Below are 27,119 nucleotides of genomic sequence, written 5' to 3'. Positions count from 1 at the left end.
GGGATGTCTTGTAGGAAGTCAATCTTGCAAGCTGAAGCAGGGAACTGCTAAGGCAGCTGCACCCGATGCAACCATCACAAAACAAGAGACCCGAGAACTATAAAGGTGAGGCTCACTGAGCCATTTATCCCTCTGCCTTTCAATTAGCCCCACATGTGATTATCGGCCAGGATGGCACAATTAACTAACTCAATGTGGAATAATATGACACTACTATACCTGACATGATCACTGAAGACAAAATAGGTGCATAAGAAAATTTGGTGAAGAAAGCTGATGGGCCCTGTCTAGTAAAAGACATAGCACCTGTTGATAGGATCAGATGTCAGGCATCAAAGACCCAGAACCAAATTTGATATCAATCTGAATGAGGGGGAATGCAGAGAGAAGACCCAAAGCCCATCTGTCAACAATTTGACCTCCCCTTACAGAAGAGTTACAAGGAAGAAGTCAGTCATGGTGCAATATAGCACTGAACACAATTCTACCTTACAAATCTGCCTGCACTAGAGCATGTACACAGGTACAGGTAAGAGCTGGAAACACAGGGAATCCAGGTCAGATAAAACCCTCAGGACCAATAATGAGAGTAGCAATAAAAGGAGGGGAAGGGGAAGGTGGGGGAGAAAAGGGGAAACCCATCACAATTATCTTCATATAACCCCCTTCCAGGGGGACAGGCAACAGAAAAGTGGGTGAAGGGAGACATCGGTCAATGTAAGACATTAAAAAACAATAGTAATTTATAAATTATCATGGGTTCATGAGGGAGAGAGGGTGGGGTGGGGGGGAATGAGGAGCTGATACCAAGGGCTCAAGTAGAAAGAAAATGTGTTGAAAATGATGATGGCAACAAATGTACCAATGTGTTTGACACAGTGGATGGATGGATGGATGGATGGATTGTGATAAGAGCTGTATGAGCCCCCAATAAAATGATTTTAAAATAAAAAAGAAACAGATCATGAACAGATGTTTGCTCCCCTCTATGTTCATTGCAGTGTGATTCACAGTAACAAGAAGCTGGAAACAGCCTAAATTTCCATCATTAGAAGAGTGGTTAAAAACAAAATAACCTCTGGTATAAACACAATGGAATAATATGCATCCCTAAAGAACAGAGAGAAACTATGGAACACCTCACAACACGGAAGGATCTTTTTTAACGGACAACATTTATTCCTTTTACAAAGGTGACAGTGAGACCAGGTGGAAGAGAGTGGCTTTAGCAATTAGAATAGAAAAACAAAAGAAGATACAAATCTGGGTGTTGGCCATTAAAAGTTATTTACAACAAGAGGGAGGGGGTATCATGGAAGGCTCTTGAAGACACTATGTTGAGTGAAGTTAGTCAAGCACAAGAGGACAAATACTGTATGAGTCCACTGCCGTTGGGACAAGCAGTAGAATGGGCACAAGCTCGGGCTTGGAGAGCATCCCATGTGCTGGCTGGGGTGGGTGGGGGTCAAACAACCTGGTAGAGATCCTTACTGGTGCCAATGAACCAAATACCATCAGTTTTAGGTAAGTATAGTATAGATCACTTGGCCACAGGGTGCCTCACTTCAGCTAGAATCAAATGGTCACAGGAAGGGTGATGGGAATGTTGTCTGCTGAGTGGTTACCATGTGGATCTGTGGTGAGATCTCCCAGAGAGGGTGGAGACTTACTGATAGGAGGGGAAGCACATGAGAGGGGAGAAGGAATGGTCACATTTTGGGGCGCATAGGTGCATGACCGTTGGTGATAGGGCAAGCTGGGCTGACCTCCAGGTGGGTAGAGAAGTGACTGAGGATACTTTGGGGGACCCTAGGTGGGGAGTGTCATTGGTGGTGTACAGCGGACAGACAGCATTGAACTAGGATATCTGGTGGTATCCCGGGATCCCAGGCCAGGTTGCATGCTGGGACACGGAATCCTGGATCTTCAAGGAACACAGATTGTTCCAGAGGCTGGATTGGTGGGATCCCATGGAGGAACTCCACTGGGTGAAATCGACTCTACCTCAGACACACTTGTAAACCTGAGGACTAAGTCAAAAAATACCTGATGTCTGAGGAAGCAGGAGAGAGCTATACCATGAGTGGTGTACTGTTGGTAGGCAGAGAAACAGGGTCTTACTACTTCAACGTCCTATATGCATTAAATATGCATTATTCTGGCAATCCTGTCATGGACACTCTGTTTTATTTTGTTTATGCTTGTTTATAGTAGGATGTAGCTCACAGGTACTATATCATTTGGTTCACCCTCTTGAAGTTGTGCTATTTGTTTTCCTGGATTTCGGTAAAATAAAACCCAGGATTAATGAGTCTATAGGGCCAGCAAACAGAACAAGGTTGTGGGAGGGTGGTGCTGGGGGTGGGGGAGGGGAGATAAAAGGAAAATGTTGTCAAGGAGTCCAGGAAGGAAAAGTATGTTTGGAGACTGATTATGATAGTAATCATACAATTCTGTTTGACATGATTGAACTATGGTATAATATAACAGATGTGTTAACTCCCAAGTAATAACAAAGTAAATGAAAAGAAAAAAGCATAGATCCAGAAATGTGTTTTGGGCTTGCACTAAATTTCAGCTCCAGTTTAAAAACAATTAGTTCTTACATCATGGCCCTGCTTGATAGTCACCCTCGGGAAGGGAACACAGAAGACACGGGTGCTGTAGCAAAAGGTGGTGAAGAAGCTAGATGGTGCCCATCTATCAGATAAAGTAGGGTCTCGGGTCTTAAAGACTTGTGTCCAAACAGGCAGTCATCTAAGTGAGAGGTTAGCTAAGTCCACATAGAAGAAACACACCATTATCAGTCATATAATCTGAAATCAAAGTTGGGATTAGTATCAGAGCTGAAATTATGAGAATCCTGTGTGCAGAAGGTGATGGATGACACCAAGATTCATTGGTGGAACTACAGAGAAAATTAATCTCCAAAGAATTCTCCCTATCTGAAATTGAGATGGGAGCAAAGTGGTCACTAAACAGTGTGATTGGGAAATATGGGTACAGAAGATCAAAGGTATAAACCAGACACGAACAGTTAAAAGTTTGTCAATAGAAGCCCCTTATGATGCGGGCTGGACCTGATCTCGTTTCCAAAAATCTCTGTCTTTTTGGTTTGTATTGTTCGGTTTGATCTTTGTTTGTTATGAGTAGAGTGCATCTCAGTGGTGTCATGCCAGTGGAGGTCACCCTCTTGACACTGTGTTATACACCATTCTATTTTTTTGGTATATGAAACCCAGGATTGATGGTCAACAAGTAGAACAGGAGTTTCAGGGGGTACAGGGTACAGTGATGATGGTGGGGTCAAAGGGAGATGATGTCAAGGAGCTCATGTAGAGAAAGAATGTCTGGAAAATGCTTGTGGTAGTAATTGTACAATTATACTTGACGTGATTGAACTATGGAATGAAATATGTACTAAACATCAGTAGATTTAAAAAAAGAATTAATGCATTTGGAGTGTGTTCTTGGTGAAGAGTATCAGTTGTGTTGGTGGTGAATACTATCAAAGTGCCATAGACTGCTGAGAGAAGAAGCTGACAAGAACAATGGAGTGCTTCTTGGAGGCATGGATGGTGAGATTTTGTCTCTATCATTTTCCCTCATCTTAGTCTTCTATTGTCTGTGTTATCAGAAGAGACCAGTCCCTAGAACAGTGGTTCTCAATCTTCCTAATGCCACGACCCTTTCATACAGTTCCTCATGTTGTGGTGACCCCCCAATCATAAAATTAGTTTTGTTGCTACTTCATAACTGTAATTTTGCTATTGTTATGAATCAGACGACCCCTGTGAAAGGGTCTTTAGACAAGGGGTCGCAACACACAGGTTGAGAACCACTGCCCTAAAGAATGACATCATGGTTGATAAAGGGGCAGTGCAAGGAGGAAGGGTCTTAACAAGATAGACTGATATAGTGGCTGCAACCATGTGCTGAAACACAGGAACAATTGGAGGATTGTGGACAGTGTTTTATTCTTTAGTGCATAGGGCCCCTATGACTTGGAATTTACTGGATGGCACCTAACTACTACCACAACATCCTTTCTTCTACAAAAATGTCTGGCTGTATTTCATCCAAGACATATTTGATTGTTGTTACAATTCATGTTATATTCAATAATTTTAATCAAACCACAATTTGCAGGTAAGACTCTTCTTTGGCTTCTCTTATTAATTGCTCAGTTTTCACATGCAATGATTCAAAATAGCAGTGCTTAGGTCAGATACACTTTAGTCCTCAAAGTGACATCTTTGCTTTTTAACACTTCCACAAGCTCTTTTTCAGAGAGAACCCAATGCCATACATCCTTTGATTTCTTGACTGCTACTCTCATGAACATTGATTGTGGATCAAAATGGAATTAAGTCCGCGATCATTTATCTTTTCAATTTATCATATGCTGTTCATATGATAAAAATTCAATTTTTGAGAATTTTTTAGCCAACACTGTAATTTGCAGCTAAGATTTTGATTTCTCTTATTTGTTGTCCAGTGTCTGGACAATAGGCTGCTCTGTATTCAAGAGTTAGGACCAGAGTATCCTCAGATAAACATTTTGTGCTTTTCTTTCTTTTTAATAATCTTTTGTCTTCATCAAACATGATGTCATTTTTAATGTTCTTGATGGCATCCCACAATTTGTCTGGCTTTCATTTATTAATGTTCAGTGTGGAAGTATATTCTTAAGATGGCCTCTAACTTCCAGTGGGAGATACTCAAGATTACACATTGGATCTCATTGACTTACTTTAATTTTCCTTAGCTCAACTTGACCTTATTTACAAGCAATTAATGGTATGTTTAACAACTGGTTCCTATTATTTTATGACTGATGATAATGTGTTTTTCTATCATCTTTTTTGAGAGATGTGGTTGATTTGATTTCAGTACATTCTTTCTTGTGAAATCCACATGGATAGTTTTAGTTCATATTGTTAAAAGGGGGTATTTTCAATTAAGTCGTCTTTGGTTTTCCAAAATTCTATTAGTTTATTTCTCATTATTTCTACTTCTAAAGCCATGTTTTCCAATTTTAAATCCTCCTTATTTATTTTAAACTTCTGCATTTCAATCACTAGGAATTGTCAATGCATATTGATCACATATTTTAGCAATTTCAGACTGCAGATGTTGACAAAAATCTTCAATTTGTTCATATTTGACATCAGTGGTGTGTGCATGTATTTGAATAACAGTCATATTATCTGGAATTCTTTGTAGGTATATAGATATTTTCCCATCACTGATAATATTGTATGAGTCCAGTAAATGATATGTTTATCCAACTCAAAATAATGAGCCCTTTGTTGCTCAATCTGTCCAGGATCTCAATCTATCCTTTTCGTTTTATTTCTGACAACTCCCAATTTCCCTAAATTTACATTTTACATATTCTATGCTCTGATTTTTAAGGGATTCTTACATATTTTTCTTCCTAGTTTGCTCATCAGCAAATAAAGTTGTCAAACATCTTTCTTCATCCGGTCATTAAGATTGACTCTACTTTGAGCAGGGCTCTCTTCCTTAGTTGTATTTAATGGCCATCCAATCAGAAGGACACATTGTCCAGTACTACATCTGATAAGAATCCACTAATAATACTATTAATAAAGTATTGCTTAAATGATAGATCTCCACATCATTTTTTCTATTCTATCTGATTCTGGAAGCTCCATGTAAACCTGTTTTCTATGGGTGAAAAGGGTTTTATTTGAAATGCCAGTGGCATAGCTTCCAGCATCCCAGCAACATGCAAGTCACCACAGAGCAGCAAATGGACAGAAAGGTGCTTAGAACAATTGCAGCATCCGAGACAAAATTACATTACACGCCTCTGATTAATAAATGGCTCCCAAGGAAGATGAATAGGTGTCTTGCTGCCTTTTGTATTTGATGGGGAGGTGTAATAATGTGTAATTAAAGTTATATATACATTTCTCATTTTTTGTGGTTGCTTCAACCTTTTTGCTATAATTTCTCAGAATTACTTCTAATTGTCCTGTTATTCTATTCATTTGAACAATGTCACACTTATTAATGGTACCTATTGTATCAACAAAGATTAAAATAATTTTCTAATATTAAATACATTTCACTTGAATTGTTTTCTAAAATTCTGATTTTCAGACAGTTTTATAAAGTACAAATGAGTTATTATCTCTGTATTACTTATGATAAAAAAATTAGAAGAAGCCAATTTTTTTCTTTTATCCTTTCCCCTATATTTATGGATTGGTTGTCCAGTGGGGAAACATCAACATACTTTAAAAATACAGTATCAGGGATACACAGTAAATGAAACTCTATTGAACACTGATGCATAAGCAGCCCACACAAAACCAATGCAATTGCATAAGTCTTGCAAAGTTTATTTTTGACAAAATGCTAACTGTTTCAATTATTATGATATTACAATTTTTAAAAATAATGTGTCTAGGAAAAGCAAAATATATAAAAATCGATGCAGAACAATGGCTCAGCAATAAAGGTCTAATAACAAGCTTTGTTGTTCTCCCCTTTATGAAACTTTTCTGATATGCAGATTTTTCAGAATCTCAAAGCTTTACATGTATCATCACATTGTCATCTCTTCCCTTCTGAATACCTTTGCTCATAAATCTCAAATATCATTGAACTTGTTTATTTTACTGTGTGACTGAATTACTTTTAACTAGGAACTGGGGATTTCTAATCCTCCTAAGCCAAATTACTTTACTTCTCAACTATGCACTAATGCACTCATGCTTTCTTGTTGATAATACAGCATGGTCTTTAATCAGCATTTCCACTAATACAGTGAGGCTTATCTGGTTTCAGACTGCTCTTATCCTGCTTGTGTTTCGCCCAGGTATGAATTATGAGGGCCATCAACATGTGGCACAAAGTGGAAAATTACACTCGCTTGGATCATCTTATTTCAAATTCTTACCTTTTTTCACTTGCTGAACAGAAAGTTTCTCCTTAAATATAGAGCAGAACTCATTCATGGCACATTTGCATCAGGATTAAAAACAGCAACTTTACAAGCTATTTCAAAACTACATTCATTCACCATTTCTATCACACTCATACTTAAGGTTAGTTTTCCAAAGGGGATGAAAATAATAATGACTGACAAATACTTATGTAGACTCACACACAAAAATATATATATAATAAGTGTATTTTAAATATTTGAGCTAGAATAACTTATGCCCCTTTGCATATTGCGTATATATTTTCTATATTCTCATGAATTTGGGTTTTATTCCATTAAGATATAATAATCATCTAATCAACATTAAGTTGCCTGGTTTTTATTTCATATATAATATGCACACAAGGTTGCATTTCACATATGCACAGTTTTATTCCAAACAGCACATATTTAAATATGTCGTTGAAATTAGTGAATAGCTGCAAACCAGTTCTCTCAGTAATAAACTAGACTTAGACTCATTAGGGTGGATTTAAAAACATGTGTATCAAAAGAATGACTTCTAAGGGGATTTGCTGGGCCACAAGGCACTCAACTCCGCTTCTGGGGTCAGCAAGCTCTGCTCCCCTGATTAAGTGTGATATGCACCCCGCCAGACAAGCTAGCAGGCTGCCAAACAGCACTCGCTGTTACTTGCTCTGTGGCAGGAAAGTGCACCCCTCTGTTTCATCTTCTTGTCTCTGGCTCGGCGGCTGCTGGTTTTCTGATGTCATAACTGTCTTCTGAATCTTGGAGGTTCATTGTGCGGAATCTAGGGTCCAGTGGACATGCTTCACTCCTAATGCATGCTGGTAGTGAGATCTACCTTTCCTGCTTATCAGGGGTCTCATTTTATATGCAGTATGATGGCACTCCAGGGAAGCCTGTTCATAAATGCTCAAATGTGAATCCTATCAGAGTCTTACCCCCCACCTTCTTAGCAGTCCCAGACAAGAAAAAGTTGGTTGGCAAAAATTAGTGACTTTGGCTTGAAGAGACACATTAAATAATTCACTGCAGCTGCAGCTATACCTTTACAGAACACATAAAATATAGAACACAAAAGAGCATAATAATAATATAAGTAGAAGAGAGGATACCAAGAACATATATACTGGAGCCAGTGGCATGGCTAATATGCTCCTTTAAAATATTCTATTTTATAAGGGAGATCAAATTATTAAAAATTTCAAGACATAGTAGCAGTGAAGTAGACTATTTAAATATGTGTGTAACATCCAATATTTACATATATTTATCCCCAAATAAGTTTACAGCATTTGTTTTATAACAAATCAATAAATAATATTTCTGGCAATATAACTAGTAGGCAGCAAGTGCATGATTTGGATCGTTTGATTATCTGGGTAAGTCTTTGTGTTTGTCTGCTCTTAAGAACCCAATTAAATTTTATCCTTATTGATTAATTGAAAATACAGAAGGAAATCAGCATTTCTGTAAGATCTCCCCGACCCCCGACCCCCAACAATATCTTTAAAAAAATTTAAATGGAAAATATATTCTCAGCTAATAAGCATGCATACTTTACAGAAAATTTAATCTCGTAATTTTTATAAGTCCCAATGTATTCATGGAAAAAGAATTAAAATAGAATCTAAGAATGTCTATGTATGTTAATTACCTGGAGGATAATAATTTCCTCAACTAAATGGGAAGGGTGGGGGGTGGAGAACTCCAAACAAGTTTCTGGCTGCTAACCATCCTGAGATTTGGAGATTGGGTTAGCAAATATTCTGATCAAACCCACAGAAACTAGGTCACAGTTTGCCTGTTCACAGAGATGTTTGAGAAAGAAAGCTTATATTGTTAGTACTAAGAAAAGGCACACTCTACTTTGAGCCCTAATTTTCAAACAAAAACCCAGAGCAATTCATCTGTTTGTTAGGCCACAAGGCAACGAGTATAAACAGGTAGGAATGAATATTAAATAAAAAAAAAGTATGGCACATAATGAAAGTTAGCTGCTTTTTCAATAGTTCTTCCTTGTCATTTGTCAGTTTATAATCCATTTCTGTGTTAGCAAGAATAGAAGCAAAGACAAGATGAGAGTCTGGGTCAGTCACTGTGCTGCTCATGCTAAGCACTCATCCTCTTATTTGACTCTAAGAATTTGCCGAGTGAGTTAGTTAATTGTGCCAGCCTGGCCAATAATCACATGTGGGGCTAATTGAAAGGCAGAGGGATAAATGGGGTGGTGAAGCCTCGCCTTTCTAGTTCTCGGGTCTCTTGTTTTGTGATGGTTGCACCAGATGCAGCTGCCTTAGCAGTTCCCTGCTTCAGCTTGCAAGATGGATTTCCTACAAGACATCCCCAAGGAGAAGCCACATGGACCTATCCCGATGCAGCCCTGGGTGCTGGAGCAGGCGTGTGCAGACCCCTGCCAGTGCTGAGATGCTTGTTCGTTCACTGACTCAGCTTTCCTCCTGCAGTCAGCATCATTGCCTCTGTTTTGTGAGGTGGAGGACTTTGTGGACTGGTGTTGGGTTAATGGGTTAATGTTGGACTTGTGGGCTTGGGCAGCATTGGGTTGGGATGTTTTCGTGATGCACACTTTCTTTACATAAAACTCTCTCTTATACATGAGTTGCTGTGGATTTGTTTCTCCAAAGTACCCAGACTAATACACCGAGCAACCTGCAAAACCTCCAGATACAGCCGCATTCTCTCTGCTGAAGACATTTTTCATCTCCTAATGGTTGTGCGAAGTCAAAATATATCTAGCAATGTGTACACATTTTTAGCATATGTATATCTAACTATTTAAATTTTATAAAATTTGAATATAATTTTATCATAAATATGTACCACTGGGTTAAATGTTTATCATTAAACTATGTAATATCTTAAGAGAGCCATTTTATGTTTATTGATTTCACGATTTAATTTTTCTGAACTCTGCTCTACATGCTCCAATTAACATTGACTTGGTTATAGCACTTGGAATCTTACAATTCCAGATACAACAGGGAAACGTTTTGGAGTCGTCACTCTCATTCTTAAAACAATAAGAAATGGTGGGCTTTAACTCATCAGAAAATTGAGGTCCCATGGAATTCCACCACATTCACACGTGGAGAGATAGGAAATATAAAGAATCAGAGTCAAGGCCTGCTTACAGAAACCAGAAGCCACCTGGGCCATAAACTAGTAGGAACACTGAAGTGGTAATTTTGACAAATTTTTAGAGATGTGTATAGACTACAATGAGAGTGAGAACTGGGAACTACAATTTTAGGAGAGCCCTCATACTTTTGTGAGCTTTACCTTCAGGTCCTCCACAAGCTCTCATGGTGAAGAAAAACTAACTCTTCCCTTGTGGATCTGGTAAAGAGAGGGGGGTGGAGGTGGAAGGAGTTTACCATTTTTAAATAAGCATGGGCATTTTCCATTACAAGTTTACCGACTCTTAAGATAAAATTATTTAAGCAGACAGCACACAACTAGGCTATGATATACTATGGAGCATTCTACAGTTTCTGGAATGACAATAATTTAATATATAGGAAAAGAGAGGTAAATAGATGCACTAAGCAGATTAATATTTCTTTGCAGAGTCAACATACTTGTCAGAAGAAGTACAAACTATCTCTAACATTTATTTGTATATAGAAGCACATACAGCTTTTCCCACCAAATCCAAAACGGGTTTTTTTCTCAAGTCATAATGAAGTAATAATGTGTCCCTTCTCAGACTATCTATGACCCCTTCCACAAATTCTTCTTCTCTGGCATTCACATATGTTAACTTGAACAGGGTGGTCTACATTCTCATTTTAAATACATCATCAAAGAAGAATAATCTGGTGGTTGCCAAATTTCATGAGTATCAAATAAAGGAAAATGAGAGTCATTGCCTTTCATTATTAAATTATATGTCCATTTGGAAATTAGACTTCATGCAGAAAGCCTTGAACCAGCGTAGTGTTACTATTACTCAAAACATGAATGGGTCAGTGAAGATGAGAATAGTAATTGTTGACATTTGCAATTGAGTTTGATTCCTTTGCCTTTGAGACAAGAACCTTAATTTAGCAACTCTAGGCTGCATCACACTGAGTCAGAACCCTTACAGAACCCCATGCTTGGCATGAAATCACCTCACCCGTGTGAGGAAAACTTGCACCAGTGGCCGATTCAGACATAGCTCCCTTGTTCTTTTGCTTCATTTTCCCTTAGCATATATTTGTCACTGATACATGTTTCTTTGTTCTCACAATATAATTTTTAAATCCATGAAAGGTATATGAAATACATGGATTTCAAAGAGTTAAACTATGTTGTAAATGCTAGTTGTCTGTGGGATAAATTAAAAGGAAAAGAGAAATCTTGATACATTCAGGGTCTCTTTTCACTGCTGATTACTAGCCCTAGAAAGTCAGTTCCCAGAACTTTCCACTACAAAGGATGAGAATCTGCCACTGTTGACATAACAATTGAAAACTTAGAATGGTTTCAATCTTCTGAATTCCAAGAATTTCATACTGAGAGTCTGAATCCTAGCAAGAGCATGTGGAATCTCTATTTCTGTTTATACAGCCAATGGCTTATATATCACATTATGGTGGGTTGCTTGTTGCTGTGATCTGGGAGCTATAGCACTATTATTTTGGTACCATTAGGAGCACTGAAAACCCTATGGAGAATATTGAAATATCACCTGATATTGAAAACCTAATAAATAGAAGCAGAAATTTTCATAGATAGTGCTAGAAGATGACCCCCCCTCAGTTCAGAGCGCACTCAAAATATGATTGAGGAAGAGCTGGCTATTCGGAGCAGAATAATGATAATAATGACACTAATGGTGTGAAGTTCGTGGGAATAAAAATTGCAGGAGTAAAGCCTATGGGATCTCCATTTGCTGAAGAGGATGATGCAAAATGAGTAAAAACAGCTACAAATATCAATTAATAATTGGAACTTGGAATGTATGAAGTATGAATTTAGGAAAACAGGAAATTATTAAAAATTAAATGGAACACATAAAAATAGTGAGTTGAAATGGACTGGTATTGGCCATTTTGAATCAGAAAACCATTTGGGGAATGACTCAATCAAGAGGAATGGATTAATAGTCAAAAAGGACATTTCAGAATCCATCGCAAAGTACAGTGCTATCTGTAATAGGAAAACACATGTATATGTATATTCTCCTACAAGGCAATCCAACCAGTACAACTTCTTATTCAAATGTGTGCCACAACCACAAAAGCTAATTATATATAAATTGGAGAATTCTACCAATGTCTTCAGTCTAAAACTGATCAAACATTGAACCAAGATGCATTGATAAATATTGGGGCTTCTAATGCAAAAGTTGAAAATAAGGGGGAAGGAAAAGTGGTTGAAAATATGGTCTTAGTGCTAAAATGAAACTGGAGATAACATGATAGAATGTTGCAAAGGCAATGATGCGTTCATAGCAAATACCATTTTTCAACAACACAGACGGTGACAAAGCACACGGACATCTTGAGACGGACTACAGAAGTCAAATTGACTACAGCTGTGGAAGCAGCCCATGGAGAAGCACAATAGACAATTAGTTGCTTGCATATAAGTTAAGGTTAAAGCTGGAGAAAATTAAGCCCACAAGAGCCAAAATAAGACCATGAGTTTTTCCCACCCAAATTTTGAGACCATCCCTAGAACAGATTTGACACAGTGAACACTAATGACAGAAAACATGATGAACTGTGGAAGGACATCAAGATCATCATATATGAAGCAAACAAAAAATGCAGGAAGGAAAGAAAAGATCGATGTGGATGTCAGAAGAGACTCTGAAACTTGGTCTTCACCATTAGCTAAGGCAAATGGAAGAAATGATGACTTCAAAGAGCTGAATAGAAAGTATCAATGGGAAGCTCAAAGACAAAGTCAAATATATTATAATCTAGAGTTAGAATACCAAAAGGAAAGAACAAACTCAGCAGGGCAAACTGAAAGAAATCAAGAAAAAAATAAGCCTCAAGTTGCAACATTGAAAATTTCTATGGGTAAAATATTGAATGATGCAAGTATCTTCAATGAAGAATAAACAGACTCACTGTGACAAAAAGAACTAGTCGACACTGAGTCGTTTGAAGCAAGCATATGAGCCAGAACCAATGGTCCAGAAGGAAGAAGTCCAAGCACACTGGAAGCATTAGCCAAACACAAGGCTCCTGCAACAGATGGGATGCCCGTTGACATGTTTCAACAAGTTGATGGATCACTGAAAGTACTCACTCACCTCTTCCGAGAATTTTAGACAACATCTACTTAGCCAAGAGATTCATGCAGAGATTCATATCTGTACCCTTCCCAAGGAAAGGTGACCCATTAGAATGTGCAAATTATAGAATATCATTGTTATCAGATGCAAATACAATTTTGCTGATGATCATCCAACAACAGTTGCAGCAGTACACTGACAGGCAGTAGCCAGAGGTTCAGGCTGGATTCAGACGAGGACATGGAACAAAGAACATCATTGCTAATGACAGGTGGACCTTGACTGAAAGCAAAAGGCATTCACCTGTGTGGATCATAACAAACTGTGGACAGCCATGAGAAGAATGGGGATTCCAGAACACTTAGCTGTGCCCATGCGGAACCTGTACATGGTCGATGAGGCTGTTGTGTGAACATAACTAGGGGATACTGCATGGCTTAAAATCCAGAAATGTGTGCAGCAGGTTTGTATTGTATTACCCCTGCCCCAACTTATTAACTCTGTATACTGAGCAAATAATCGGAGAAGCTGGAGTACATAAAGAAGAGTGTGGCATCGCTATTGGAGGAAGGCTTTTTAAAACCTGCAATGTGCAAACGACACAACCATGCTTGCTGAAAGTGAGGAGGATTGGAAGACTTGCTGATGAAGGTGAAGGATTTCAGCTTTCAGTGTGGATTCCAACTCAATACAAAGCAAAACTAAACCTTACACCTGGACCAATCATGATAAATGAGGAACAGATTGGATTTGCCAAGGATTTGTTTTACTTGGATCAACAATCAATGCTCATGGACGCAGCAGTCAAAAAAATCACAGCATAGACTACAATCTGCAAATTTGCTGCAGAAGACAACTTTATTAATTTTCCAAGTACATTGATTTCATTATTTTTAAATCATTTTATTGGGAACTCACACAGATATCACAACATTCCAGAGTTCAATCACATCAAGCAATATTGTGCAAACGTGTTGAAAAACAAGAGTGTTACTTTGAGACTAAGATGAACCTGACCAGGGTATTTTCAGTCACCTCATATGCATATGAAATTGGACACTGAATAAGGAAGACAAGAAGAATTGATGTATATGGATTATGGTGCTGGTGAAGAATATTGAAAGTACCAGGGACTTCCAGAAAACAAACAAGTCTTTCTTGGAGGATGATCAGCCAGAACCCTCCCTAGAGGAAAGGATGATAAGACCTCACCTCACTACTTTAGCCATGTTGTCAGGAGAGACCTATCGCTGGAGAAAGAGGTCAAGCTTTGTAAAGTGGAGAGCTAATGAAATAGAAGAAAGCCCTTGACAAGATGGATTGACATAAAGGCTGCCGCAATGGGTTCAAACATAAACATATGTTGCGGTTGTGCAGTATCTGGCAGTCTATTGCTCTGTTCTACACAGGGTCACTATGAACTGGCACCAAGTCAGTGGCATCTAACTAAAATAACCCCTTTCCAAGGAATGTTGAATACTATTACTTACACCACATCAAAAGAGCTGTTTTGCTATTCCTACAAGGAATCAAATTATGTTCCCTTAAAATATTCTTTGAGTTTAGAGGGAAAAAGAGACGTTTGAAGGGGCTAGTTCAGAGCTCTAGAGTCTAAGATTTTACAAGGAGATGCCCTTAGGATAGCCCTGGCTGCCCTCAGGGAATGAGCAGATGCTTTATTGTGATGGAAAAATATAGATCTGTGCAATTCCCTCCTAATGAAATTTTCAGTTTTCTTAAAACTTCTTATCAAGGTCCCGGTGGATGTCTTATATTCTTGTAGAATTTTATTATTAAATTACCACCTTGGAATCCACAAAATCAATCACCATAACCTTCTGAGCTGACTGTCTCCCTTGCATTTAACTGAATCAACAGATACCTTTGGAACCCAGTTTTGTTTGGACCTTATTTTGAAGACATCCTAAGGAGGCTAACAGAAGTTCATTACTGAGAAAATTTTCACTGTATCTGCCTGCAGGCTCTGCTAACCACTTGCCAACTTTCTACATCTATCCACTGATCACAGAGACCTATTTAAGTACATTTTGTTTGGAATAAACCCATACATGTATAAACTGGAACCTTGTGAGCAATATTTTAATATGTTAATTATCAATATATTTAAGGACAAGATTCTATCTTCAGCAGGCATAAACTCTACTAAGGAAACTCCAGTTTTCAAGGAGTGGAAGACACTATATTCTATATTGAGCACACTATTTGCAATGTTTGGAAGTATATTTTAAGAGTAATATTAACATATGTGATTTACTGGAAGTGTTCTTAGAATAATCTAATGTGGAAAAATAATTTCAGCCCTGGTGCTGTTTAATCTGGTAAATATTCCCAATAAAAGGCATGGTAATCTTTTTTAAAACAAATTTTTAGAACATAGCCATGTGCAAGTTACATCTGTATGTAAAAATAAATCTGTAAACAAAAACTAAGTAGGTAAATATTGAAAGAAGAATGGTTTTGCTGAATATCCAATTAGTAGTTTGACCTGTCAACCACACGTATATCTCCATAGGAGGCAATGAAATTCATCATCTTATGTTTATGCACAATTTTCACTAATAGCAACAAAGACTTTCACAAGATCACCACTCATGAACTCTGCATACATTTGCAGATAATTTTATAGTATCATTTTCACTTGAAATAAAATGAACTCACAGAGGTCCTTTTAAGAACCTAGCTTACTTATAGGGAGAGGCCCTTAAATAGTTATTTCCCTATGATTAAAAATATCAAAACAAGATATAAACTGCCAGTGAACAGATAGAGAAGCCTTTTATATTTGATGCAATGTTGAACTCAATACTCCTAAGAACCCATTTTTAATGCAAATATTTTGTTTTATATCCTTAATAAACATCAATAGAGTAGATTTTAAGAAAGTGGAACCTGAGGAGTCAAGATGGTGTCCAGGTAGACTCATCCGCCCAGCCGCTCCTGTTGTTAGACCAGATAATTAAAAGGTAAGGAGGCCAATACTGGGAGGCTGGGTGCTAAAATTAGATTCAGGGTTCTTGGGTCTGGCTCAGACCTAGCCCTGTGATTTTCACCCACTAGCAACTTGAGAACTCACTGAAATGTTCTACGTTCACTGTATCTGCCTGTGGGCTCTGTTAACCACTTGCCACGTCCTGCAGGATGGCATGTGCCACCCCTTCCTGTGCCCAAGATATGAGATCTGCAGTGAGCAGCAATTTCCCCAGGCAGCTGTTTAAAAGTGGTCATAATCCCAGATTCAAGGAGAGCTTCCGAGAACTAGTTACAAGATCTCTGTTACCCTCTTTGCTACTTTTCCGGCTCCTGCAGCCCAAGAACAAAGTGACTACATTGCCCACCCCCTTTGCCACTATCCCCAGCTCCACACCTGCCAGTGTGGGTAAGGATAGATAACTAGATAGTAATTTGCAGCAATTGAAGAACCACTGGGATATTTACCTGTGATTGAATGCAGTCCCCCAGAGCATAACTGGCAGTGCTGTGCTAGAGACAGGAGTGGCACAGTAGTGCAGCCAGGGGAGCACTCAGTTCCATTCAGCCCCAAACACACTCCACTAATTTAGTCCCCATTCCCTGGGGAACAGCACGGCACAGCCCTGATAACAGGGCACTCCACAAGCCCATTATAAAAAGGGAAAAATCTTTTTTTTTTTTGGAAAAAAGTGTTCAATTACAGGCTGTGGTCCTTTGTGGAACTTTGAATGTAAGCCTGCAGAACGTTGTCCTTTAGCATAACATGGACATAACAAGATAGCCAGAACTCTAATATTCAGAGCACAGCCTAGGATTTTAACATAACAAAAGGGGAAAAGCTAACAGGTTCTGATTGCCACAGCCCAGTTCAAGACTCCACAGAGAGTCTTTTAAAGGCTTCAAATTGTGCCCAGAGAGTTCAGACCAGGCATGGCAGTCCTGCCCCAGTCTAGCCCAGCCAGTGGCAAACCTACAGTAGCCTCCCTCAGCCAAACTCCAGGCCCCTCACCACTGGTGGCCACTGATTGCCATGCCCCTGCCTATATAGCAGTCTGACCCACCCCATAGTAGGCCATAGGTAGCCCTCATAAATGCTCTTACGAGTCACACATAGAAAGAGATCATGACCCCTTGGTCTCCCAGAAACATGGCACCCAGTTTCAAAATGACATGAAAAGAGCAACATACTTTATCACCCTCAACAAAAACAAAATGCAACTGTGGAGGAAGTCGTAAACCTAACAACACTCAAAGAAGAATCAGACATTGATCTGCCACAAAAAGAATTCTTCAGAAGGCTGCCTGGAGTAAAGCAGGATATGAGGAAGCAACACAGAACAAGGGTGCAATCTTAGAGGAGTTGAAGACTACAAAAGAGGGGTTGAAGCCCATGTACAAAAGTGAAATGCATGAACTAATGGATGAGGTAACAGAAGCAAAACACAAGATCATGGACCTCACCAACACACTAGGTGAGGCAGAGAATCGTACCAGTGACCTCGAAGACATTCAGGCAGATTTGAACAAATGGGAAAGACAGCCACACAAGTTAATTGAAGAGGCAGAAGAAAACCTGAAGTCAATGACAGATGCTATGAAGAGACACAGAACAAGTTGCAATGAAGTCAACAAATAAATTAGCAAGGGAATTTCTGGAAGCAAACTTCCCTACCTTAAAGAATGAGAATCAGACACTCAAAGAGGACAAGAATTAGACTAATCCCAGAAATAACTCACCAAGGCACGTAATAATCAAATTATCCAACTTCTAAGAAAAAAAGGAAATTTTAAGGCCAGTAAGAAAACAAAAGTCAGTCAGATACAATGGTGTTCAGGTAAGAATATGTTCAAACCTATGATCAGATCCCCTGGAAAGCAGGACTTGCATGGAGTAACATCTTCCAAAATCTGAAAGAAAAAAATGCCAGATAGGCATGGGAAGCAAGCCCAAAGAGAAAGCAATGGGATAGATGGCTCCGGAGGGACTTAGGGGGAGGAGGAGGCAGGGGAAGGGAGTGGTGAACAGACAATGTCATAAAAGGGAAACAAGTAGGGAATTAAAATCAACAACAAGGAGGATGTAGATATCCTGGGGTGTTGCAGCGACAGCAATCTAGCTGAAGAAGGGTGAGTAAGATGGTGGGAAAGGAGGAAAGCAAAAGGAAACAGGAAAGATCTAGAAAGCAAATCTATGGATAGAGGTATAAGCATAGGGGTGCACTTAAGTAAATATATTTATTTATAAAAATAGAATTATTGGCTTATGTACATATATTTATATGGCAATACATTGAGGAAGTGGATGAACTTTGGGCCTCTGCTCAAGCCCTCCCTCAATGCATGAACACTTTGTTCTAACAACCTGGCATTCTGTGGTGCTCACCCTCCCAACACGACTGCTGAAGACATAATGGGTACATAAGCAAATGTGGTTAACAAAGCTGTTTGTGCCCACTATCAAAAGATATAGTGTCTGGGGTCTTAAAGGCTTGAAGTTAAATAAGCGGCCATCTAGTAGAGAAGCAACAAGTCCACATGGAAGAAGCACACCAGCCTGTGCCAATCTGACGCGTCAATGGGATCAGGTAACAGATATTAGAAGACTCCAAACAAAGAAAGAAAACATACTGTTCAGAATGAGCAGGGTCAGAACAGAGACCCAAAACCCATCTGTAGACAATGGGACTTCCCCTCACAGAAGGGTCACAAGGAAGGGATGAGTCAACCAGGGCCAGTATAGCATTGATGAAACAAACAATATTCCTCTGGTTCCTTGAGGCTTCTTCACCACCCACTATAATGACCCCAATCCTGCCTTTCACTGTGAGCTAGGTTGGAGCATGTATACAGGGGCAGATAAGAGCTCAGGACACACAGAATTCAGGTCAGATGAACCCCTCAGAAACAGAAATGGTAGTAGTGATAGCAGGAGTGTAGGGGGAAGGTGGGGAGAAGAGAGGGCAAGAAACCTTGGGGGAAGGGAGACAGCGGTTGGTGTAAGTTAAGAAAATAATAATAATTTATAATTTATCAAGGGGTCACAATGGTGGCAAGGGGGGAGGGAGAGAAAAATGAGGAGCTCATACCAAGGGCTGAAATAGAAAGTAAATGTTTAGAAAATAATGATGGCAACATATGTATAAGTATGCTTGATACAATTGATGTGTGGCTTGTTATAGGACATGTAAGAGCCACCAATAAGATCTTAAAAGAAAAAAAAAGGTGGGGAACTCAGCCTTACTATTGCCTTTTACACTGTTTGGTTGTGGGAAATCATCTAGCATTTCTGGGCTTCATTCTGAAATAAGAGAATTATAACATGCAAAAGATAGTGTTCCTTTAGTTTGGGGTTGGGGGAAAAGGTAGAGAGTGATATTAAGCAAAAGGTAAACAGCAGTATTATAACTCAGCAAGCGAAAAGATTAAATTAGAAGGAATATTTTAGGATAATTTAAAGCATTATAATACTTCTTACTCATTAGAGTTCTCGATTTGAAGAATGATTATATTTTAAGTATGAAGCAGATTTCATATTTAAAGGAAAGGAAGGACAAAGGGAGAATAACGGGAGTGAGGGTATTTGACAGTTGTGAGGAAAAAACCTTCCAGTTGTGTATTCTTGTAAATGGTATTTATGATAAAGCTACTCAATATGACAGAGGTCAGTAAACTAAAACCAGTGGGCAGATTTTCACTTATTTTATAAATATATATTTACAGAGCCACAACATTCGCCTATATATTATCTATGGCTGCTTTCATGCTAAACATGGAGAATTGAGTGATTCTGACAAAGCCTATGACCTGAAAAATCTGAGAAATTTTACTATATAAAGTCAGAGAAAAAGAGGAAAACATTTTCACTTTCTATGAGACGGATTGGAACAGTGGCCGTAATAGACAACCATCACAAGTGAGGATGGTGCAGAGAGAGGGATGCATGTTGCTTTGTGCAGAGAGTCGCTATGAATCAGAACAGACTCAAGAGCATCTAGCAGCAACAACAATCGTCAAAGGAAATGTTTGCTGACCCTGCTATATGAAATGATTTTGTGGTCTTAAAGGGGAAACAAGTAAGAAATGCCTTGTCTGTGAGAAATCCCCAAAAGATAGTCTGCAGCAGTGACTCCCTGACCTTTATTATTTTGGAGAGGGTTCACACGATCTCTATAGAATATAAAAGATAATCATGGTTCCAGGTAAAAGGAGGAAAAATTCAGTGATGTACAGAAGCTACATCTATGTCTCAGGAGGCAAAGCAAGGTGGATTTAAAATTTATTTTAATGACAACAATTATGGTACTTTCTATATATGATATTTCATGTAACTTCAAGTAGTATTTCATTTTTAGTATGACAATAAATTTTAATATAACTATAAGGATTAGGAGAATAGTTAGCTATGTAAGTAATTATGCTGCATACCTGGTAGATGAAAGATGTATTTGAAAGTTTTCATTTTTCTCCAGTATCAAATTATTATCTTAGTCATCAAATTTATTTACTTATTCCTTCTTGGCCAACACTGAAATTTTCACCTGAAATGCTATATTGCTAAAAAATACTATGAAAAGCATAATTGACCAAAATTAGACAATTCAAAGTTAATACTGGTTTTAAACCCCCCCATTTACCTTTGATTTGTATTTTTTTTCTTTTTTATATATCCTAAGTCTAGGGCTTTTTTTGTTTGGTTTTGGTTTTTGGCTTCAGTGAGGTTAACCTGATGCTTAGTTCTTTGCAATTGGTGAAAAGTATTGCTATTCATAAAGCATATCTAGTTTAGGGTCTATATGCTTGTAAATATAATGATGCCATTATTATATCAATCTGATTCTAAAATTGCCTAGTAGAACTTTATTACTTGTTGCTGAGAAAAAAATTTCTGAATCAGTTAGACTTTAGACTTTCACTGAAATTGCTTGGGAATCGTGAGAAAATCTACTCAATAAAAAACAGAGAAGTAGAGATAGCATTGGCTTTATTCTCTGGATATGTGGAGAAGGCATAGTCTCTCTCTCTCTCTTTCTCTCTCTCTCTCTCACTGTTTAACAGGTTTCAAGTCTTCCCATCATCCTAGACTTAGTCCTGGAATCAGATAAACATGGATTTTATTTTTGGCTCATCTTTAAAAATCGATAATTTTCTCAAACTCTTAAGCTCATGTACTTCATGTGTAAATTAAGTTAATAATTTCCAAAAATATAAAACAATCAGTGGATATGAGTATTAAATAATAGCCTAAATTAGCAAATAGTAGGTATTCTTTCATACATGCATTCATTTTCCATCTTGACATGATCTAACCTGATTATTCTTTATCTTACAATAATTTGCTTACAATAAAATTTATATATAAGTTTAAAACATTTTAGTTGAATATGAAATAGTTATAACAAATTCTCTACTATGACCAAGTTTTTCCATAATTTATACTTATCTTTTTAAAATTTGACCAAATATTGTTCTTTTTGAATAAATAAATTGAGATTAGCAATAAAATTTATTTCTGATAATGTCTAATACATTACAGAAGAGATGACTAAATATATCACAACCCCTAGGTTTACACATAGACCTTGTAGTTTCTGAAAGCTTAGAAAGTAGTATTATCATCTTATTAAATGTTACATAGCCCAGAAATGTAAACGGAGTAGATCATAGATGTAATTGTTCCCCTAGAAATATTTACCAACTTGGCCAAGCAATGATCTCAGTGGTTTTGACAGATATATAATGATGTAGTTTGGCAGTTTAATGATATAATCATCCCCTATGAAGTGATCTTATGTAATTAGTCTCCATTTATGCTATGATGAACATCTAACCTTTATGATATTAATGAGGCAGGATTAGAGGTAGTTATATTAATGATATTAAAGATTAGTTATACTTTGAGACAATCTCTTGAGATATACAAGGGATTAAACCAGCATACAGAGATCAGGGGACCTGAATAACACAAATGAAGAAGAATGGGGCAGCACAAAGGACATGTCCTTTGAAGGTAGGGTCCCTGTGGTGAGAACCTTTATATACCAAGACACTTGGAGGCCTGAGTGAACCCTAACTTAAACCAAATCCACTGTCTTCAAGTCCATGTCAACTCATAGTGACCCTATAAGGCAGGGTAGAACCATCCCCATGGATTTCTGAGACTGCAACTCTGCGTAAGTAGAATGTCTCAACTTTCTTCTGAGGAGCAGCTGGTTGTTTTGAACTTATGAACTTGGGCTTCACAGCCCAAAGTATAAGCACTGATACCAGGCTCCAGTGAACCCTGGACTTGCTGAATGTGGAAAGGAGAAAAGGACCTTCTTTCAGAGATGACATAAAAAGAAAATCTTCCCTTAGAAGTGATAGTCTAAATAGACATTTCCAGTCTCCTTAACTGGTTTTCTCCTTCCATAAGGATTTATAGTCTCATGCACAAGGGAAGTTTTAACCTGTTCTATCTATGGGGTCCCTATGAGTCAGAGTAAATTCTATGACAGGGAGTTTGGCTTTGGGTATTGAACAGTGAGAAAATAATGTCAGCTTCTTACAATCATCTACTTGTGGTATTTCATATAGAGCAGCACTAGATAAATAAGACAGAATTTCAACAATCACTACTGCTTTGGAATTGGCTATATATCACTGCCTTGATTCTGCAAAGATTAATGTTGTTGCTTTTAGGTACCGTGGTGTTGGTTACAATCCATAGTGACCCTATGCACAATAGAACAAAATACTGCCTGGTCCTATGCTATGCTCACAACTGTCCCTGCATTTGAGCACAGTGATGTAGCCATGTGTCAATCCAACTCATTATGCATCCTCTTCTTTTTTGCTGCCCCTCTACTTTACCAAGCATGATCTCTCTCTCTGAGTACTGGTCTCTCCTGACAACACGGCCAAAGTATGTAAAACAAAGTCTTGCCATCTTTGCCTCTTAGGAGTACTCTGACCTTAGGTCTTCCAATACAGATCAATTAGTCCTTTGAGCAGTCCATGGTACTTTCAATATTCTTCTCTTGCACCACAACTCAACCGCATCAATTCTTCTTTGGTCTTCCTTACTCTAAGCCCAAATTCCACATGCATATGATGCAATGGAAAACATCATATCCTGGGTTAGGTGCACCTTAGTTTTCAAAGTAATATCCTTGCTCTTCAATACTCTAAAAATATCTTTTGTAACCTAATTATGAAATACATCTTTTGATTTCTTCATTGCTGCTTCTATGAGCATCGATTCTGGATCCAAGCAAAATGAATCTTTGTCAACTTCAACCTTTTCTCCATTCATCACGAACTTACCCATTGGTGTAGTCATAGGACTTTGGTCGTCTTTACCTTGAGTAATAATCCATACTGAAGGCTGCAATCCTTGATTTTCATCAGCAAGTGCTTCAAGTCCCCTGCACTTTCTGCAAGCAAGGTGTGGCATCTGCACATTGCAAGTTGTTAATAAGCCTCCAGTCCTAATGGCACATTCTTCTTCCTGTAATTCAACTTCTCTGATGACTTGCTCAGCATACAGATTGAATAACTATGGTGAGAGGATACAACTGTGTTGCACATCTTTCCTGATTTTAAACAATGCATTCTTCCCTTGTTCTGTTTCTCCAACTTCCACTTGAAGCATGTACAGTTTCCATGGGAGTATTCTTGATTTTCCATTTTTCCCAAGACTATCTATAGTTGGTTATGATCCACACAGTCAAATGCCTTTGGATCCATTTTAAATTTGTTCCCATTTTTAATATTTTTTCCTTTCTTTGTGATTGAGGTTTTACTCTGCTTGATTTTTTCGTTGTTTATCCGGGTTTTTTTCTTTCCCTTGTATGTTTTCCAGTATAGGAAATCCAGAATAGGTAAATCTATCTAGGAGCATGTTATGGAGGCTGGGGAAAATGGGGAGGCAACAATGAGTATGAGAAAGGTTTAAAGAGAAAGAGTATGAGAAAATGTTGTAAAATTGATTATGATGATCATCGCATAACTCTTCTTAATCTGACTTCTACTGAATTATACTATATTCCAATAAAACTACTTAAGAAACCAAATGTAAAATGCTAGAAAATTTTAATGTCGTGTTACGTGATTAAGTAGTTAGACATCTGGATACTGAACCAAATAAACTATAAATACACTAAAATGAAGTGAAGTGCTGTTTACTAGCACCCTAATCTACCATCCAGATGTGGAACTACATCAAATGACGTTTGTGTTTTCACAAAGGCATCATTTATCCAACTGTCGTGTAATCTAAAAATACAAAGAATGACAACATAATAAGGTTCTTTGTTTTTGCTATATATTATAATTCTCTTTTTCCTTAAAATATCTCCCTTAATTATTAGCCTTTATTTTAAACACTATTAGAGTTAGGTTTCATTATTGTATTAGTCCGGGTAGACTAGAGAAACAAATCCATAGAAACTCATATGTGTATAAGAAAGAGTTTTATATAAAGGGTAATTGTACATTAAGAAAGCTTCCCAACCCAGTCCAGTCCAAGCACATATGTCTGATATTTGCCCATATGTCCGATACCAATCTATAAAGTCCTCTTGAGACTCACAAAACACATGCAATGATGCTGAATGCAGGACAATCACAGGACAGTTGGTATAAAGTCTTGGATCCAGTGGCATTGCAAGCATCTCAGTGTTGGCAGGGGTTTCCACATGGTTTCTGCTGTTCCTAGGGAACAGGGTCTATCAGTGTAGTATCATGCATCTTGTCAGTAGAGCAACTCTAGAGGACAGTGTGCCTCCTCCTTCCAAGGAGGAAAATCCAGGAGTTACCAGAATTCTCAGGAGAAGGCCATGCCCATGCAGAGGCCTCATTGGTTATATCTTGAATGACAGGCCAGACTCCCCCCCCTTCACTTGTAATCCTCTCAAATTGACACGAGGTTATGTACCTACCACAATTATATAACCAGGTTATAAAGTATATGTGAAATCAAAATTACCAATAATTGGTAAATTACAGCCTTATCTTCTTGAGGAATTCTTTATGGAAAGAAACAAACTAGATAGTTAAACAACTTTTCTTATTAAGAATAAAAGGTATTTTCAATGCTAATGATTTGGGGATTTTCATGGTAAGCAGTTCATCTTCTGAAATGTCTAGTGTTCTAAGAATCTAGGGGTTCTCTTCAGGATAATTGAATACCAGGGCTACCCAGATATGATATTTAGACAATATGATACCATTGTACCATTATTATTTTTAAACAATACCACATCATCCATATTGCCCTGCTACATGGCTAGTGTGAATAAAACAATTATGAAGAAGGAAAGGTGGTCTGCCATCACTATCATTTCCAGTGGTCTCTTGTTTCCATGGATATGAATTTCTGTTGGTTTCCCAGTCATATTTGTATCTGCATGTAACAGAAAGATGGAATGTCTGCACATTCTTTTTGGTGTATTGCTTCTGTGCATTTCTTCCATGTTCTTTTAGTATTTCCTCATCCAATAGTTTCCCATAAATTTTCCATATTACGATTTGAGAATAGAATTATTTTCTTCAGTCCCTTCAGCTTGAGGTATGCTGATCAAGTTTTTCCTTTTTGGTTTTCCAATTCCAGATATTTTCACATGTCATTGTAATATTTTGCTTCTCATGCTGCGTTTCGAAATTTTTTGGTCTGATATTTTACCCTATTTCTTCCATTTGCTTTAGTTGCTCTAAACTCAAGAACAACTTCCAGAGTCTCTTTTCACATCAACTTTGACCTGTTCTTTCTTTCTATGTGTTTTTTAAATTGATCTTTTGCTTTCTTCATGTTTGATCCCACACCTCGACAGTTTTTCTGTCATTAGTACTCAATGAGTCATATCTGTTCTTGAGATGTTCTCTAAATTCAGTTGGGGTGTACTGCAGGTCATATTTTGACTCACTTGGACTTGTTTAAATCTTATTCTACTTGATCCTGAATTTACATTTAAGCAATTGATAATCTGTTCCACAGTCAGTCCCTGGCATGTTGTGGCTACTGATCTTGAGCCTCTTCATGGATGTAGTCAATTTGATGCCTGTGTGTTCCATCAGAAGAGGATGGGTGGCATACACAGAGTCACTGTTTCAAAGAGCATGAACCACATTCAGCCATAGCAAGAGAGAGCATATGATCAAGAATCGATGGTACTGAAGGAATCCTAGGTGTACTGAAGGCATTAGGGTAAAACAATTCTCCTAGAACCAATGGATTCCAGTTTAAATGGTTCAACAAACTGTTAAAACACTAGAAGCATTCACTGTTCAATGTTAAGAAATTTGAAAGACAGCTACATGACCAATCTGGCCAACCAACTGAAAGATATCCATATTTTTACTCATACAAAACAAATGATTCAACAAAATATAGGAGCCATTAAATAATATAATTAACACACATGCAAGTTAAACCTTTCTGAAAAGTATTTCATATTGATCACAGCAGTACATTGACAGAGAACTGTCAGAAATGCAAACCTGATTCAGAAAAGGACTTAGAATGAAGTATATAATTTCTGACATCAGACGGATCTTGGCTGAAAGTAAAAAATACCAGCAAGATGTTTACTTAGTTTTATTGACTATGCAAAATCATGTGTAGATCATAAATTATATGATAGAATTGATAAATGAGCATTCCAGAATAATTAATTGTATTCATGTGCAACTTCTACATGGACCAAGAGGCAGTCATTCTAACAGAAATAGGGGTTATTGAGTCGCTGAAAGTCAGGCAAGGTATGTATCAATAATTATTTCACCATACTTATTCAGTTGGTATGCTAAGCAAATAATCTGAGACACTGGACTATCTGAACAAGAACAAAGCATCATGATTTGGGGAAAGCTTATTAATAACATGTGATATGCAGAGGACCCAGCCTTCTTTTGCTGAAAGCAAGGAGGATTTGAAGCACTTGGTGCTGAAGA

Source organism: Echinops telfairi, unplaced genomic scaffold (assembly GCF_000313985.2).
Source record: "Echinops telfairi isolate 266 unplaced genomic scaffold, ASM31398v2 ScPeMD7_2;HRSCAF=8, whole genome shotgun sequence".
NCBI classification, from domain to species: Eukaryota; Metazoa; Chordata; class Mammalia; order Afrosoricida; family Tenrecidae; genus Echinops; species Echinops telfairi.
This window is presented reverse-complemented; position numbering follows the sequence as displayed.